Source organism: Typopeltis vanoorti, chromosome 10 (genome assembly GCF_054136105.1).
Source record: "Typopeltis vanoorti isolate ZY-2024b chromosome 10, IOZ_Tvanoo_1.0, whole genome shotgun sequence".
Taxonomy (NCBI): domain Eukaryota; kingdom Metazoa; phylum Arthropoda; class Arachnida; order Uropygi; family Thelyphonidae; genus Typopeltis; species Typopeltis vanoorti.
Genome location: NC_143558.1, coordinates 47945871 through 47962267, shown reverse-complemented (window position 1 = coordinate 47962267; position 16397 = coordinate 47945871). Strand labels below are relative to the sequence as shown.

General features: G+C 38.6%; 1 protein-coding gene across 1 annotated transcript in view; it reads left to right on the top strand.

Annotated features, from left to right (window-relative positions):
- Nucleotides 1-16397, top strand: part of kst (spectrin beta chain, non-erythrocytic 5 kst) — a 687893-nt gene that overhangs the window by 165697 nt on the left and 505799 nt on the right. The gene's annotated exons all lie outside the window — the stretch shown is intronic.

Here is a 16397-nt window from a genome sequence, read left to right as displayed (position 1 = left end):
CCAAGGCAAGAAGTCTGGAGGTGTCTGAGGGAGAAGAAGGTGCCAGAGAAATATGTCAGGTTGGTGCAGGAAATGTACAGAAATGTGAAGACAAGTGTTCGGACCTGTTTGGGACAGACAGAAAGTTTTCAAGTAACAGTTGGCTTGCATCAAGGGTCAGCATTAAGTCTGTTTCTGTTTAATATTGTGATGGAGGTGGTAACAGAGGAGGTGAGAGAAGATGCACCTTGGACAATGCTGTATGCAGATGACATCTTGCTGTGTGTAGATTCAAGAGAAGAAGCGGAAACTAAACTGGAAAGATGGAGAAAAGTACTGGAAGAGAGAGGTATGAGACTGAGCAGAAGTAAGACAGAGTATATGTGTTGCGCAGTGGGCGGTGGCCAGGAGACAGACCTGGAGCTGGAAGGAAATGTCATCAGGAAGGTGAGAGACTTTAGATACTTAGGTTCGACAGTGGAAGAAGATGGAGGAGGTGAGAAGGAAGTGGGATGCAGGATACAAGCAGGTTGGAGGAACTGGAGGGAGATGGCTGGAGTGTTATGTGATAAGAGGGTGCCGATCAATCTGAAAGGCAAAATTTATAGGACAGTAGTGAGGCCAGCCATGACATATGCTATAGAAACTGTGGCCCTGAGGAAAAATAACATTAGCAGAATGGAAGTAGCAGAGATGAGAATGCTTAGGTGGATGTGCGGTGTGACCAGAAAGGATCATCTGAGAAATGACTATGTCAGGGGAACAGTGAAAGTTACGAACTTAGGAGCGAAGATACAGGAGGCAAGGTTGAGATGGTTTGGTCATGTGATGAGGAGGGAGGACGAATATGTGGGAAGAAGGGTCATGCAGATGGATGTGCAAGGAAGGCGGAAGCGTGGGCGGCCAAAGAAGAGATGGAGGGAGCTGGTAGAAGAGGACTTGAAGATGAAGAACTTGGATGTGGTGACAGCCCAAGACAGGAAGGTGTGGAGGAGACTCATAAGAAACAGTGACCCCACTTAAGTGGGAGAAGCTGCAGAAGAAGAAGAAGAAGAAGATTTATTTTTTTTTACTTTTGTTAATCTGTTAACAAAAGTAAACTGTAAACTTATAATACCAAAAAGTAAACTGTAAACTGTAAACTTTTTGGTATTATAAGACCAAACTAAGATGTTTATTAACTGGCTAATATTTTGCTTGATTTCAAACCAACATCTTTAGAGCACAACTACTGGTTACAATATAAGCAACATTGAGTATAGGAAACAGTTTAAATTGTAACAGACAAAAGACATGGAAGTCCTAATTTGGCATCCTCAAATGTTATTTAAATAACAATTTTTTTTATAGTACTTGGATTGGAGTTGATCTCAGGATTGTCTGTCTCCCAAATTTTTGGCAGATTAATGCAGCTATACTTGTTGAAATTAAGTTAGTTTTTCATGGCCATTGCTGTCTCTAAAAGACAAACTCCATCCTCTATCATATTTTGCAGAATATAAAGAATAAATATAAATTGTCTTGTGAATATGGACAGATAGGAAGATCTGTTGAATCTGCCTTAGAGAAGGTAAGAATACATTTACTATCATCATTATGGCTTGTCAGGATTGGCAGACTGTGCTTGAGATACACCTTCATATAGGATCAAATGAAAAAAAATCCAGAGTGCTATATAGAATCATTACAAGTTGGAGAAACTTTTTTAAAGTCAACATTGGCCATGACACACTTGCTTAATCTCAACAAATATAGCTGCATTAATATGTCAAACATTTGGGAAACAGTCATCTTAAGATCAACCTAACAGGTATAAAACATTGCAATATACAGTATACAGCATTAGAAAGTGCCATATTAGAACTTTAGGTTGTTTATTTCTTACAGTTTGAATTATTAACTACACTCATGAGCAGTTAAATTAGAGATATTTGCTGTGTTGGTGAAATGGTGCTGTGGTCGCCCCGGCGAATGGAATGGTGCTGCGGTCACCCCGGCGAATGGAATAGTGCCATGTGGCGCGTGACGGGCGTGTCGTCAGAGTAATAGTCGAGCACAGAATGGGGAAGACTCGAGATCTCAGTGAATCCGATCACAGCCAGATAGTCGGAGCTAAACATATGGGGCACTCCATCTCCAAAGTTGCGCAGACACTGGGCTTTTCATGGGCCACGGTGTCAAAAGTGTACCACGAGTACACGGAATCAGGTAAGACCACAGCCACCAGGTAAACTGCCATTGTGTACAATGTGTCGATGACAGGGGACGGCATCGGCTAGCTCGGATGGTAACAGTGGATAGACAGACCACAGTGCCACAGATCACTCTCCAATTCAATGCTAGACAACAATGAGGTGTGAGCAGCCACACCATCCAGAACCATCTCTTCGCTATAGGTATAGAAGCCACTGCTGACTAGGGTACCTCTGCTCACCGCACGTCACAAGGCACAACGATTAGCATGGGTGCAGGAACACCACTATTGGACCCACGATGCATGGAAACAGGTCGCCTGGACTGATGAGTCGAGGTACATGTTGGTGCACACCGATGGCAGGGTACGAGTGCGTCACCAAGCACATGAAGCGATGGATCCCTCATGCCAGCAGGATACAGTGCAGGCCGGTGGTGGTGGTAACCTCGTATGGGGGACTGTTTGCATGGAATGAAGTGGGCCCCCTGGTACATCTACCAGCGAACGATACAGGGACCTGCTGTCAGGTTATGTGCACCCATTTCTGTGCCTACAGCACCCTGCTGTAGGCACAGAAATGGGTGCACAATTTGATGATGATGATAGCACATAATCTTGCATTGTGCTGAAAAAAGTCTTGTATATGTGTATTTTTGTTGGATGTGGCTGTAGAACTGACAGTGTTGCATAGTTTAATGAGAAATTGAGATGTTTGGCTACCTTTAAACAAATAAATCTTCACACCTTGTTCTATGCAGTTTCCTTTTTTTTAAAAAAAATTATATATGTCATCATCATTATCATCAAATTCCTGACATGTACCCTCAAGGGGTATACAAGATATGATAGTACTACATGAAAAATTTACATCATTACTAACTTCCTATCTACAATTTTCCTCCAAATCAGTCTGTTGCTTGTCAAGACTCCAATATTATCATTATCAGATCTTATATTTCTATCCTCTAAGGCACTTTGCACCGTATCAATCCACCTATATCTTGGTCTTCCTCTGGGTCGTTTTGCTGCCAACCTGGCAGAGAACACTTGTTTTGCTAATCTTTCCTCGCCCATTCTGTTTAAGTGACCATACCACCTGAGATTAGCTCTGCTAACGCATTCCTGGATGCTGACAATGTCAAGTTCTTTCCTAATATCCTTGTTTTTAATATGATATTGCCATTGATGCCATCTGTTCATGCCCCTAATCTTTCTCAGGACTCGCATATCTGCGGGCTCTAGTCTTTGGTCAAGTGTTTTACTTCTGAGCCAGTTCTCAGATCCATAGGTTAAAATTGGTTTGAACACTGTCTTGTATATAGCTAATTTAGTGTTTTGACTAATTTCTCTCTTATTCCATATACATTTATTCAGCTGACTTCCTACCATACCAGCTTTGTTGATTCTGTTGTCTATTTCCATATTTAGTTTACCATCTCTGTGCTTGGGCCAGTGTTGTTTAATTTGTATATAAATGATATAGGAAACGGCTTAAAGGGAGATATTCAGTTGTTTGCTGATGATGCAAAGTTGTGTAGTGCAATAAAAAATCAAGCTGATGTTGAAAGTTTGCAGGAGGATTTAAATAAGCTGGTAAAATGGGCAAAAGAAAATGGATGTCAGTTCAATGTGGAAAAGTGTAAAGTCTTGCATTTTGGGATTAAAAGATTACCAGCTGTGTACTACATCGATGGAAAGGTACTCCAAGAGATTGATGAGGCGAGGGACTTAGGGGTATTGGTAGATAAGGAGATGAAGTTCAGAGGACACATTGCTAAGGTGTCCAAGATTGCACATAGGATTACTTGGTTGTTGAGGAACACACTGACATCCAGAGATAAAGAGGTTATTATTCCCCTTTATAAAGCATTGATACTTCCACATTTGGATTACTGTGCTCAGGTCTGGTCACCTGGATTCCTTGGAGATGAGGAGGCTGTGGAGAGGGTTCAGAGAAGAGTGACAAAGTTGGTGAGTGATATAAAAAATGCTCCCTACATTGATAGATTGAGAGCTTGTGGATTGCAGAGATTGGTTGATAGGCGAAGAAGAGGGGATATGATAGAAACATTCAAATTACTAAAAGGTTTTTATAGGATTGATGCAGGGGAAATGTTTCAGCTGTGTGATAGTGATGGAAGAACAAGAGGTCATCTCTGGAAATTAAAGAAGAGTGTGGTTAACAAAGGTGTCAGAACAAGGTTTTTTGCCTGGAGGGTGGTGAATGAGTGGAATTCATTGCCTGACTTTGTTGTGAGCTCTTCATCTGTAAATGAATTCAAGAAGAGATATGACAGATATTGTTTTGCTAGCTTGGGTCTCCCGCGATGAGTCTACTGACTCCATGGAGATACCCGTAATAATAATAATAATCTTCACTAAAAATCGTGCCTAAGTAGCTGACATGTTTTTACTTGTTCCATAGGTTCCCCGTTCAAAACACGTTTGACATTTTCGACAATTCTACCTATTTTCGTTGTCTTTGTCTTTTTAATGCTGACCTTCATACCAATCTATTACAACAGCTATTCAATTTAGTCACGGAATCTTGCAAACTTGTAGTGGATTTATTGATAAGTATAACATCGTCCGCATAAAGCAAAGAGTTGACATTAACAGCTCCAATTCTGATATCATGTTTAATACCACTTTCCTTCATAATGTGATCCATATAGATAATGAATAACAGAGAGGATAATGTACATCCTTGCCTCACACCAGATTTAACATCAAACCATCTTCCTGTACTTCCTTCAATTCTAACTGCTGACTTACAACTCAAATAAAGACTAAGTATTGCTTGATATAATGCCCCATTGACACCATATAACTGCAGCGTATTGAATAGCTTCTCTCTTGGACCTTATCATATGCCTTTTCCAGATCGACAAAACTTAAATACAGAGCTTTGTTATATTCCCATGCTTTCTCGACTATTTGTCGTAAAGTGAAGATCTGATTCTGATAGCCTCTATTTGGTCTGAATCCAGCTTGTTCTTCACCAAGCTTTTCTTCCACAATTCTTCTCAACCGTTTCTCAAGTATACTTGCATAGATCTTGCCAGGAACACTCAGTAGGGAGATACCTCTGTAATTCTCAGATTCAGTTTTATTTCCCTTTTTATATATGGGTACTATTAGAGCTCTACTCCAATCATCGGGAATTTGTCCCTCTGTCCAGGCTTTCTGAACTATGCAGTGCAGCCACTGTAAGACTTTTATACCACCATACTTCAGCATTTCTGGTCGAATATCATCTACTCCTGCTGCCTCTCCACATTTCAAGCCTTTGATGGCTTTTTCTACTTCTAGTATGGATATGTATTCCTGACTATATGCCTATTGAGTGTTTTTTACCACTGTGCTATTACTGCTTGTTTCATTTAGCAATTTTTCAAAGTAATTACTCCATACTTCAAGGATATCTTTTTCTCCCATTTCATGTCACCTTTATCATCTCTAACTCCTTTTACAACACTATTTCCTCCATTTCTAAGCTTCTTCAACAACCTCCAGAATATCGTACCATGTTCTTGATATTTATTTTTTATGTTCTTGCCAAAGTCCTCCCACGACTTTTGTTTAGCTAGTTTTATCCAGTGTTTAGCTTTCTCAAGTATACTTGCATAGATCTTGCCAGGAACACTCAGTGGGGAAATACCTCTGTAATTCTCACATTCAGTTTTATTTCCCTTTTTTATATATGAGTACTATTAGAGCTCTACTCCAGTCATCAGGAATTTGTCCCTCTCTGTGTTCTCTAAGAGCAAAAGCTGACTTATTTGCCAGGAACTTTTAATATGCTTTCTTCTTTTCCTTCACTGCCTCTTTAACTTCGTGTATCCACCATGGAGTTCTGATTTTTCTATCCTTGCAGACTACCTCACCACATGCCTCTCTAGCTGAATCAATCAAGGTTTTCTTCAAGGCTTGCCACTGTATCTCTAAAGTTTGATTCCTGTTCTCAAACTCTTTCATTTTTTCTTCAATAATCTTTGTGTATTTTAGTCTACAGTTCACAACTGAGAGCTGCTCAACTTTTATTCACTTTAAAACTTTTTTACGTGTTATTCTTTTCAATATGAAATTCAGTTTTATACTTCTCAAGACTAAATAGTGATCATTTCCTATTTCAAATCCTCTGCACACTCTGGTTTCCTGCACCACGAAGAAAACATCATTATCAACAATAACATAGTCAATGAGACTTTTCTTATTCCTTGCTTCTTCTCTCCATGTGAATTTTTGCACATTTTTATGTTGGAACATGGTGTTAGTAATAACAGTCCATGTCCTGAGCAGAAATCCAACAGGTATTTGCCATTATTGGCTTGGTGTCGCACTGATTAGATCGTCGGCTTGTCGAGAGCTCCTGAAAAGATTAGTAGTATTTTGTGTTAACATTAGAAATTTTACTAGAATTTTAAGTAGTATTGTTTGCTTTTTGTTTCTTGGTGTGTCTGTGCAATTTTTCCGTGTTTTCTGTTATTTTAATTATTAATTTTAAGATAAGATTGCGTACATATGGCACCGATAAAGAAAAAAATGGCGGCCAGGTCGCCATGTTTGTTTAAGAGTTTTGATGTAAACGAATTTATGCAATGTGCTGTCTGTGAGATGTATGCCTTCCGATAAGCGGTGGGAGTCTGGTTAGAAAGTGATAGTGGAGTTAATATGTGCAGAAAATGTAAAGAGAATAGGATTTCAAGTGTGTTTAGTGTGCCAGAGTCATATCGTTAACGATAGTCAGAATGTAGAAAATGGCGGTGTGCTAGAGAATTGCGTGGTAGTGCTAGATAGGTGTGAGAGCATCGTTGAAAGTGTAAATGAAGGTAGAAATACAGAATGAATGGATGATTTGATTGATAATGAAAATGGTGAGATAAATACGAGTAGTGAAATTGCCCATTTGAACGGTGCGATACACAGAGCTAAAAGGCAACTGGAGCGTATGGAAAAATGTGTGCTGAACATACCGACAAATAACCGGCGAAAGTCTGTGATGGCAAATTATAGAATGTTCATAAACGTCAATAAAATGAAGGAGCGAGTGCTGTGTGGGGATTCGCTATTAAGAGGTGTAATAGTTGAGAGTTTAACGAAGTCGTACCAGCCGGGTGCGAACATCAAGGACGGCAGCGAATCTATTCGACTGCAAAAACAGAGGGTGAAAGAGATGATAATTGTGGCAGGAACAAATGATTTGAAAGAGGACAAAATGGAAATGATAGAGTATGTGAGGGGAATTATTTGAGGTAGCAAAAGAGAAGAGTGAGAGAGTTAGGATGGTGAGTATCTTACCGCGGTATGACAGCGAAGTGTTTAGAAGGAGGGCCATAATTGCCAATGACTTTATGCATGGGTTATGCATGGAGAGTGGTGTGGAATTTGTGGATGTGTGGAATGAGTTCGATGGGTGAAAGGACTTATATAAGATGGATGGGTTATATTTGAATGGAGTTGGTGTACAGAGACTTGAAAAGTGTTGATGAATGATGTGGAAGTGGATGTACAGACTCAGGGAAACTAGATTTATTAAGGGGGGGGTAGATATGCAGACTTTAGGGCTGCAGTTGAGTGTATGAATGAGTACGAAGGACAACAAATCAGAATGGGATAGTTAGTATAAGGCATCAAAATAGGGATAGGGCAAATGGGCTTCTGCAATTCATATACACTAATGCCAGGAGTATTAGGAACAAGAAGGAAGAGTTTTTGGCCATGGTTGGCACTTCCAGGCAACAGGTTGTTGGTATTAGTGAAACATGGCTGACAGAAGATGATAAAGCTAGTGGGATTGAATGCGACGGGTATAGCGTGTTCAGCAGTGACAGGGTGAATAAAAAGGGGGGAGGAGTGTTATTGAGATAGTTGATGAGCTGCAGCCAAGGAGTATAGAAGTTGAACTGCAGGATAGAGAAAAGAGCACATTTGAGGCTGTTTGGTGTGAGATAGAATCTAGCAGAACAAAATATACAATTGGGTGCTGCTATAGACCAGGTGATGGAATAGATGGTGAGGATAGTATGCATAGGCAAATAGAAGAAATGAGAGGAAGGAGGGTAATTATTATGGGTGATTTCAATTATGGTAACATTGACTGGAAAGAGGAGAGGGCACATGGGAGGAAGGAATTGGATTTTATGCGGTTATTAAGGGACAACTATCGACGGCAACATGTAGTGGAAAATACCAGGGGGCAGAGAATGCTGGACCTTTTAATTGCAATTGAGAATGTGGCTGTAATGAATATGACCATGTTGCCACCAATTGGTGAGAGTGACCATAAAGTCATGACTTGGGAGGTGGCTAAAGGAGTGGAATTTACAATTAAGACAGGGTACATGTGGAATTACCGGGCTGGTAAGTATGACAAGCTTAGGTGGTGCTTAGCTCAGTGCCATGACATGTAAAACTGTAAGGGCTGGATGTTGATAGTGCATGGGAGGTGGTTAAGAACTGTTTGCAGGAGGTAATGGTTGACTGTATACCAAGAGTCCGAATAATAAATCAAGTAGGGGTTAAATGGATGAATAACACTATTAAGCTTGAGCTGCAAAAAAAGAAACAATTGTGGAGGGAATTTAAGGAGAAAGGTGACCATCAGGCGCAGGAACAGTATAAAGCTCAGGCCAGGATGGTAACAAGGGTGGTAAGAAAAGCAAAAGCAGATTACGAAAAAAAATTGGCCATGCAGGCTATAGAGAATCCCAAACAGTTTTTTCAATATGTTGCAAGTAAAAGGAAAAATGCTCATGGTAGAATGATCTTAAAAAATGCTGAGGGGTAGGGAGGTAACCGAATCAGTCGATATTGTGGAATTACTGAGCGAGCACTTTGCAAGAGTATATCATCCAGGTGGTGACTTTGCAGGAATGGAAGAACGAACAGCTTATACTGGAAATGTGATGAATGAAGTAGAGGTAACTAGTCTATTACAGAATCTCAATGTCAATACATCCGTGGGATTGGATGGTATACCAGCTCGTGTCATACGCAAAGCGGCTAAAGAATTGTCAGTGCCCTTAACCATTTTGTTTAATTTGAGCCTCAGGTCTGGGTCAGTCCCAAGGGGGTGGAAAGAGGGGAAATAGTTCCGCTGCACAAAGGTGGTTCCAAGGCTGCTGTTGAAAATTACTGGCCAATCAGCATAACAGGAATCATTATCAAGGTCTTAGAGAAAATAGTCAAGAGGAAAATACAAGATTGGATAGAAGGAAATGTGATACTGTATCAGGGACAGCATGGTTTTGTGAAGGGTAGGTCATGCCTCAGTAACTTGCTCACGTATTATAACACAGTGACGGCTGAACTGGATAAGGGTAATGGGTTTACAGTGATTCTACTGGACCTTGCTAAGGCCTTTGACAGGATACCACATGGAATTCTAATCAGTAAATTGCAGCATATGGGGATGGACATAGGGTTGGTGAGATGGATAGGAGCGTGGTTGATGGAGAGATATCAGAGAGTGGTTTACTCAGGAGTAGAGTCCACAAGACGGCCTGTGACTAGTGGTGTGCCACAAGGATCTGTTCTTGGACCACTGCTGTTTAATTTGTTCATTAATGATATAGGAAAGGATCTGAGAGGAACAGTTCATTAGTTTGCGGATGATGCGAAGTTGGGTAGGGCAATAGTGAATGCAGATGACGTCAAAATTTTGCAGGATGATTTGGATAGATTGGAGGTCTGGGTTAAGGAGAATGGATGTCAATTTAATGTGGCAAAATGTAAGGTTATGCATTTTGGGGTGAAAAGATTGGCAGCAGTTTACTGCATTGGTGGAACTGTGCTCCAGGAAATTGATGAGGCACGAGATTTAGGAGTGTTGGTGGATAAGGAATTGAAATTTAGGGGACACATTGCAAAAGTGGCCAAATCAGCTCATCAAATCACTTGGTTGCTGAAGAATACGTTGACAAGCAGAGACAAGCAGGTTATTGTTCCTCTGTATCGAGCCTTGATAAGACCTCATCTCGACTACTGTGCTCAGATTTGGTCACCTAGGTTTCTTCTTGATGGGGAGGAGGTGGAAAGGATCCAGAGGCGAGTGACCAAGATGATAGCAGGTCTGTGGAATGAACCGTATGAGAACAGGTTGAGGATTTGTGGGTTGCAAAAATTGGTTGATAGGCGGAGGAGGGGAGATATGATTGAGACATTCAAATTACTGAAGGGTTTCTATAAAATTAATTCAGAAGATATTTTTGAGAACAGGGCTGGTTGTGGGAGGACTAGGGGACATCCATGGAAACTGGGCAAAAGTGTGGTTAGTAAAGGTGTTAGAGCTGGGTTCTTTACTTTTAGAGTAGTGAATGAGTGGAATGCGCTCCCTGAGTCTGTGGTGGATGCTGTGACAGTGAATCAGTTTAAGGCGAGGTATGATAGATACTGTATGAATGTTGAATAGTTGTGATGAATATGATTTGGGGCCTCCCTCGATGAGTCTAATGACTCCCTGGAGTTGGCCGTAGTAATAGTAATTATTATTAGCTTTGCTCTTTTCTTCAAATTTTCCCAAAATATTTTTGTATTTTTCTTTGTCTGACAATCATATATAATGACATTTATATATGTCTGCTTGCAAAAGATTGTAAACTTATAGTATATTAGTATCGTGAGCAGATGTGAGATTTTTTAATTATTATTTAAAAAATTTTTTTATTTATTTTTACATAAACTAGAAGTCCTGCTTTAGACCAAACATGGAAAATTTTCAAACCATTTCAGGCTCCATAAGTAGGTGATAAAATTCATCTCCAGCTTAAAAGTGAAATCACAAGCAGTCCATGCCTATGATGGAATTTGAATATGCAACCTATTGGCTGTAGATGACCACTTCAATAATACTTCAACGTTTGTTGGATCTGAGACATAAAGTGTTAGGAATTGAGAGAAAGAGAAGTAATGTTTAGAACACCAAGCATTTTAGAGGCTGAGAATACTATGTACGTAATACACTGGTGTCAAAAATCTAAGGACAAACTAACATTTTTACCTGTATATGAAAATATTTTCCTGACTATAGCCAAATGTGAACATAAATTTATTGACAACATACTAATAAATTATATTACACAAAAAATATGTTATAAATTTCTCATCATCATCATCATCATCATGTGTATCAAGGGTTTAGGCCTAGCATGGCCTGTTTCCAGCCTTAGAAGTCATCGTTGAATCGTTTACAAGGACGTCCTGGTTTTCTTTTTCCTAATGGCTTGTAAGGCTTATTTTGGTAATCTTTCTGTTTTCATTCTTTGAACGTGTTCCATCCATTTATGTTTATATTTTTTAATTTTTTCTATTACTGGTTCTTGGTTTAATTCTTCCATAATATCTTCATTTCTTTTGTGATCAAATAGGGTATACTTTGCAGTTTTTCTCATAAACTTCATTTCTGCTGTTGTTTATCTTTTTGTTTTATTGTCCAGATTTCGCTTCCATACATTAAGACCGGTAGGGCTAATGTATTGTATACTTTTAGCCTGGTTTGTTTTTGAACTAGGTTTGGTTTAAATATAGAGTTAATCACACCTGTTATTTTTAAATATTTTGCAATTTTTACGTTTATATCTTTTTCATTTTCATATGTGATCATACATCCTAGGTAGTTAAATGAATTCACCTGTTCTAAGATCTTATCTATTACTATTTTAGTTCTTGCTGGATCTTGTCCTTTAAAGACCATAGTTTTTGATTTTTCCATTGATATTATCATACCATAATCTTTGGATATCTCATTTAGATTTAAAATAGCTTTCTGTAAGTTATCTTCAGAATTTGTAATTCTTATTTGGTTCAGCAAAGAGGAGAGTGTTTAAGTTAACTGTAGGAGAAAGTTTAAAAATTTCATACAAATTAAAATTGCAGTAAGTTTTTGGCAAAAGTTACAAATATAAGGATGTAGTTAAGGAATTAATGTACAATGTTTACAGAAAACTATGTGGAGAGACATTTCAGTCCACCCCAAACTGTAATGCAGCTCTCACAATGTTACACCATCTTAGCACAAAGGGATTCAGGAGTTCTTGAGGGAGACTGACCCACTCTTCCTTCAGAGCAAGGATAAGTTTTTTTCGATCAGCAATATGCCAGCCTATTGCGTTCCATTGCATTTGTTGCAATATCGTTCACCAGTCATAGTCCCTTTTTCCAACACTTGTAGCTTGGTGCATCCACTAAGCATAATGTCTGTCCACACCATGACCCTAGTACCGCAATATCTATCCCTTTCAAGAACATTCTTGCAATGGCAAGCAGTACCACTTTCATGCTAGATCATGAAAGCAGTACCACTTTCATGAGATTCCAAACTCTCTGGCAATATCAGTAATTCTGTGGCTGCCTTTTTCAAGCTTTCCAATAACTCTTCCCAATAATTCACAAAAAGAGCTTCCTTCAAACATAATTCACTTAGCACAGCCTTTTGCCTTTTATCATGTTGAGTGCTACCCATGTGACCCCTTTGTACATGATTTGAAAATTTTGTACCTGCTTTTTAATCAAAATCTAAGACTGAGATAGAAGTTTATTGATGTTTTTTTGAAGAGTTGCAGGTTGTAATTGTTTGGGAATACTTCTTGAGACTGTTCCCGAGGACAGAGGTAGACGGAATAAAAGAAGATGAATAGAAGCAGGTTCAGTGTGTTTTCAGTTGCACAGTAAAGGGGTGCTGGGCAGCTCTTTTATTAACAGGTACAACAGAAAGTGAAGGAGTGATGGTTGCCAATTTACTGGAGCAGCGACCATGAAAGTACTTGTAGAATAGACACAGTGACGAAACATTATGCCTGTGAGTTAGAGGATGAAGTGAGTCTGTATGAGCCTAATTGCATGCCTCTGGATGGCATCAAAGATTTTAAGGGAAGTTTTAGAGGCATTACCCCAAATGTGAGCAGTAATCTAAGCATGGGCAGATTTTGGATTTGTATAAAGCGAAGAGTTGGTTAGGCGTAAAATAGGCACTTGAACAAAAGGAAACACCAAGTTTCTTGGATGCTGAGGAGGCTATTTATCTGATGTGTTTATGTCAGGAAAGACGGGAGGTAAAGGTTAGTCCAAGCAAAGAGATTTGATCTTATGTATCAGTCTGCATATTACTGTAGGTAAGGGTAGGTGAGCTGAGATCTCTTGTGTGCTAGTAAAGGCAAGACTGTGTTTTGATGACATTGAACATAACAAGGTTGTCCTTGGCCCATTTGGAGGATAGTATGTAGATCAATGTTTAGGGCATTAGTTGTAGATCTTGTACCTTGGGATGTAAGAGTAAGGTTTGTTAAATGAGTAGGATGAGTGAAGAGTACTATTGTCTACAAAGTTGTAGATGGGATTAGTGGTTATTGTGAGTAGGTCATTTATGTACAGGAGAAAGAAAGTAGGTGACAGGACACAGCCTTGAGGCACTCCAGCATTGGTGGTGAAGCTCAAAGAGAAGGAGTCATCTACCATGACTTGCAGAGGATGACCAGAGAGAAAGCTGGCTACTCAATTACATAGAGTGGCAAGGAGACTGAGTGATGTGATGTAGTACATTTATTCAGGAATATCAAATTCTCAGAAATAGATAAATTATTACAGAGTTGTTGAAAGCAGAAATAAGGAAACTTTTTCTTCTTCTTCATCAATTTCCTGATTTGTACCCCAAAAGGGTGTTCAGGTTGCTATTACAGCACTACATTGTTAAGTTTACATTATTAATAATCTCCTATCAACAAGTTTCCTCCAAATCAATCTATTACTTGTGACCACTACAATATTGTAATATCTGACATTCATGCTTCTAAGGCACACTTCTGACCGTATCAATCCACCTAGACCTTGGTTTTCCTCTGGGTTTCTTTCCTGCCATCTTGGCATCAAACACCTGTTTTGCTAACCTTCCCTCACCCATTCTGTTTAAGTGGTAATACCACTTTACATTAGCTCTACTTACACATTCTTGAATGCTAATAGTGTCAAGTTCCTTTCTAATATCTTCATTTTTAATATGATTCTGCCATTGATGCCATCGGTTCATTCCCTAAATTTTTCTTAAAACCCTAATATATGTGGTCTCTAGTCTTTGATCAAATGATTTATTTCTAACCCAACTCTCAGATGCATAACTTAAAACTGGTATGAACACTGTCTTGTATACTGCTAGCTTGTTGTTTTGGCTAATTTCTCTCTTATTCCTTATAAATTTATGGCTACCCACCATACCAGCTTTTCTAATTCTGTTGTCCATTTCCATGTTTAATTTGCCATCTTCACTAAAAATTGAGCCTAAATAGTTGAAATATTTTACTTGTTCTGTAGGAGCTCCATTCAGAATGCAGCTGAAGTTTTCTATGCTCCGGCCTATTTTCATAGTTTTTGGTCTTTTTATTGCAGATTTTCATGCAAAATTTGCTACAGTTGTTATTCAGTTTATTTAGTGAGTCCTGGAGACTTGCACTAGATGTGGTTAGGAGTACATCATCTGCATAAATCAAAGAGCAAAATTTGACATCTCCAATTCTAATATCAGGCTTGATGCCACTTTCTTTCATAATGTGATCCATATAAATGATGAATAAGAGTGGAAATAATGTGCATCCTTGCCTTACCCCTGATTTTATATCAAACCATCTTCCTGTATTTCCTTCAATCCTAACAGGGCTCAAGACAAACCTCTGTTCTTGAACCCTGCTTGTTCTTCAAGTTTCTCATCCACAATGGTTTTCAACCTCTTTTCAAGATTTATGCTTGCATAAATCTTACCTGGAACATGTAGTAGAGAAATTCCTCTGTAATTCTCACATTCAGTTTTATTCTCTTTTTATAGATATGTACTATGAGAGCTCTACTCCAAATCATTGGTGATTCAACCTTCAGTCCAGGCACTCTGAACTATGCAGTGTAGCCATTGCAAAACTTTTATACCCCCAACTCCAGCTGCCTTTGCAATTTCAAGTTTTAGGCGGGTTTTTCTATCTCAAGTATTGATATGTACTCCTCTTTGCATTCCTCTTGAAAATTTTCTAGTATGGTTCTGTCACTGCGTGGTTCATTTAAGTCTTTCAAAGTAATTACTCCAGACATCTAGGATATGCTTATCTTCAGTTTTCATGACACCGTTATCATCTTCGATTCCTTTTACAGTTCTCTATCCTCCATTTCTAAGCTTCTTCAATAACTTCCAGAACATCCTACTGCCACCTTCTTGATATTTATTTTCTATATTCTCACCAGTCTTTCCATAACTTTTGTTAAGCTACTTTTACACATTACTTAGCTCTCTTCCACTTTTATCTGTATTCATTTAGGGCATCTGCTGACTAAATAAGGAAACTAGAAGACAAAATATATGATTTAACCACATAAAAGAAAGTGTGAATGTCAGAAGAATGGAAAAAGTCTAATTTGCTTGATATATAAAAATAATTATAAATTGGTTTGAGAACGTTAGAGAATTATAGAGAGGGCAGTTGGCATCTGCCAAGCAGGAAAAGGCAAGTTACAATTGATCAGATATATATATATATATATATATATTGTTCTACATTAATTACATGAATTACAGTAATTACATGTAATTATATTATAGTAATGACATGAATAACATGAAGATCATATAGTTTTGGAAGTTTGTTATAAATATTCATCAAATTTTTGTCGATTTACAACAAGCATATGGCAGCATTATATAGAGAAAAATTATGTGAGATTATGATACACTTTGGAATACCAGATAAGCTAGTAAGACTTACAAAATTAACTAAGGATAACTCAGAAGCATAGGTTAAAATACAAAACAGTTTAACATATCCCTTTTCACACTCAAGGATTAAAATAAGATATTCTAGCTAGACCCCCTGTAGCTCTCAGTTGGTATTGATGATGTTCTTTGGCTGGAAAGATTTGGATTTGAATCTTGGCTGCAAAGTAAAGAACCTTTATCAGGACTTTTTCAACCGAAGGTCAGTTAGTCTGTCTCACATGGAGGTGCTAGGGTTGGTTTTAATCCCATAAAACAGGCAAGCTGTTCAGAAGAACAGATGCAGTTTACAACATAACAATTAGGTCTATGCTAATCAATCAGATAGAATTAATCAGGTTTATAAGAAGCCAAGTTATTTGGAAAATCCAGGCCATTCAGCCTAACATAAAAGGGAGAATGGGATGGGATAGTCTAGCTCCAGTGCCTTTTATCTCAGCTCTGGAATACATTATCTGATTGTTGTCAGTAAAGGCTAAT